We start from the raw sequence: 3,412 nt of genomic DNA on the forward strand, positions 1-3,412 counted from the left end.
TACTGCAGGTTCAGTGGTTAGTTGTTTCATACTGCAGTTAGAGGTTGTTTCATACATTGGGTTAATGAGTGTTTCATTTAACTGCAGGTTAGTGGTTGTTTCTATTTACTGCAGCAGTTAGTGGTTGTTCCATACTGCAGGTTAGTGGGTATGTGTTATACTGCAGGTTATGAGGTTGTTTCATTACTGCAGGTTAGTGGTGTGTTCCATACTGCAGGTTAGTGGTTGTTTATTACTTGAGTTTTATGAGGTTGTGATACTGCAGGTTAGTGGTTGTTTCATACTGCAGGATTTAGTGGTTGTTTTCATACTGCAGGTTAGTAGTGTTTGTTCATACTGCAGGTTATAGTGGTTGTGTGATTACTGCAGGTTAGTGGTTGTTTATACTGCAGGTTAGAGGTTGTTTCATACTGCAGGTTAGTGGTTGTTTCATACTGCAGGTTAGTGGTTGTTCCATACTGCAGGTTAGTGGTTGTTTTATACTGCAGAGTTAGTGGTTGTTTTATACTGCAGGGTTAGAGGTTGTTTCTACTGCAGGTTAGTGGGTTGTTTTCATACTGCAGGTTAGTGGTTGTTTCCTACTGGAGGTTAGTGGTTGTTTCATACTGCAGGTTAGTGGTTGTTTTCATACTGCAGGTTAGTGGTTGTTTCCTACTGGAGGTTAGTGGTTGTTTCATACTTGCAGGTTAGTGGTTGTTTCCTACTGGAGGTTAGTGGTTGTTTCATACTGCAGGTAGTGGTTGGCTGATGCTCCAGATACTCAACTAGTCTAAAGAAGGCCAGTTTTATTGCTTCTTTAGTCAGTACAACAGTTTTCAGCTGTGCTAACATAATTGCAAAAGGGTTTTCTAATAATCAATTAGCCTTTTAAAATGATAAACTTGGATTAGCTAACACAACGTGCCATTGGAACACAGAAGCGATGGTTGCTGATAATGGGCCTCTGTACGCCTATGTAGATATTCCATAACAAATCAGCCGTTTCCAGCTACAATAGTCATTTACAACATGAACAATGTCTACACTGATCAATTTGATGTTATTTTAATGGACAAAAAAAGTGCTTTTCTTTCCAAAACAAGGACATTTCTAAGTGACCCCAAACGTTTGAACGGTAGTGRACACTGTATGGTAAGAACATAACACCAATGTGGTTTATAACAAAGTAATAGTGTTTTAGGAAACCCCAGAAAACCAAGTACACCCCCTAAGAACTATAACACCTCACTTCTCAATGATCTAGACAGACCCAGTTAACTTTTTTCAACATGGTTGGCATCACAACATGCTAATCGCCATACCAATAAAACATGCTCTACTGTAATTTCCACAATGTCAGAAAAGGACCAATCATAAGTCCTTTACTCACTTCTTTTAGCCCTGCATTCTCCTTAGACCTGTGAATAATGTGGGAACCTTTTGTACGCTCAACAGCTCAACAAGCTCAACAGCTGTTCAAGTGTCAAAAGTATAATTATCTGAATTTCAGTCAAATTCTTTGCAGTAAATCAGTCATTCCGGCCAATGTTAGGGATTTAGAGGGTGAAAATGTACCTGCCTTATTAGTTCCAGAGGGATACTGCAACAAGAGAGTTTGCCACCTGGAACGCTTCAGCCACTTTGTTACTGGGCTGGGTTTTCCAACTCAGTGCCTGCCTCCCAAACGCATCCTATTCCCTATATAGTCCACTACTTTCAACCAGGGACCATAGGGCTCTCGTCAAAAGTAGTGCACTACATAGGGAACAGGGTGCCATTTGGGACAAAGCCTATGAAACACTGATGGACAACTCGTTTGCTCATTGTGGCACTGGTGTATGCGCTCCCAGGAGAGTGTGGCCTACTATGGCCTATATATCATAATACATCCAAAGAATGTTCAATGATACATGCTAGCCTGGTCCCAGATCTGTTATCGCTGTCTTGCCAACTCAATGCAAGTTGGCAAGGCAGCACAAACATATCTGGGACCAGGTCACCAGGGTTGAGGAGTAACTGATTACATGTATCAGTTACATGTATCAGTTACATGTACAGATGTTGGATCACCCTGTTGCAGGATAACTTTCCTGCAATGCAGGGCATTCAACTTGCAGTGTATTTGAGGTTTAAAAAGGTTTCTGAAGTTTGTTATTTCTTCCTTAAAACATCAGACTTCATTTTCCATTCCGAAAAATGTATCAACCCCTACCAAATGTCCATGAATTATAATCCACATAATAATTCACATTTCCTGTTGCTGCAGGATTATTATCCTGCTGTAGCAAACTGGCTCAAATTAAGATCCTACATCTGATATCTGATTACTAAAAAAACTGTAATCAGTTACTTCACCAGCAAAAATATTGGAATCAGATTACAGATACTGCAATCTGATTACAGGACCTAGACTTGGCGCTCCGGTACCGCTTGCTGTGTGGTAGCAGAGAGAATAGTCTATGACTAGGGTGGCTGGAGTCTTTGACAATTTTTAGGTCCTTCCTCTGACAGTCTGGTATATACTGTATGAGGCTAGCAGGTTACGTACATGGACAAATTACTCAAATTCAAATGAATAAAATTCTGGTCATCAGAAACAGTAGATTCATCTCAAATGGCATCGTATTCCCTATGTAGTGCACTACTTTTTTTTAAAGTGCGCAATAAAGGGAATAGGGTGCCATTTGGGACAAAGGCTGTTTCTGCTCTGAAAAGGGAAGAAGGAGCTTTACTGCCATTCTCGAACCTCTAGAGTGTTCTACTAGGTGGGTCTGTGTACTGTACAGTACGAGTCTTCTTCCTTATCCAACTGTCTGCCTCCTACACTGTTCAGCCCGTGGCTCAGGAATGTTGGCATGGCCTGCAGTGTACCGTAGATTCTATACCCAGAGGGTGTCACTACTTTTTTTAAAGTGCGCAATAAAGGGAATAGGGTGCCATTGGGGACAAAGGCTGTTTTCTGCTCTGAAAAGGGAAGAAGGAGCTTTACTGCATTCTCGAACCTCTAGAGTGTTCTACAGGTGGGTCTGTGTACTGTACAGTACGAGTCTTCTTCCTTATCCAACTGTCTGCCTCCTACACTGTTCACGTGGCTCAGGAATGTTGGCATGGCCTGCAGTGTACCGTAGATTCTATACCCAGGCCAGCTTGTACTACTAAAGTGTACAAAGTTAGAGTTGTTATACATCTCTCCTCTCTCTCTCTCCCTCTCCCTCTCCCTCTCCCTTCCCTCTTCCTGTTCACAAATCTTTAGAAACATACATCTCATCACCACATACTACGATCTCATCCATAACGTATTCTGCCTCTCCACTCTCCTCTCCCTTCCTCGTCTCTCGGGGGCTCACCTCCTGCTTCTCAATTCATCCTCTCTCTCTCTCTCTCTCTCTCTCTCCCATCCTCGCTCAGAGGGAATTGGTTTGTCTACTCAAGT

The sequence above is a fragment of the Salvelinus sp. IW2-2015 genome, unplaced genomic scaffold, assembly GCF_002910315.2.
Source record: "Salvelinus sp. IW2-2015 unplaced genomic scaffold, ASM291031v2 Un_scaffold2406, whole genome shotgun sequence".
NCBI lineage: Eukaryota > Metazoa > Chordata > Actinopteri > Salmoniformes > Salmonidae > Salvelinus > Salvelinus sp. IW2-2015.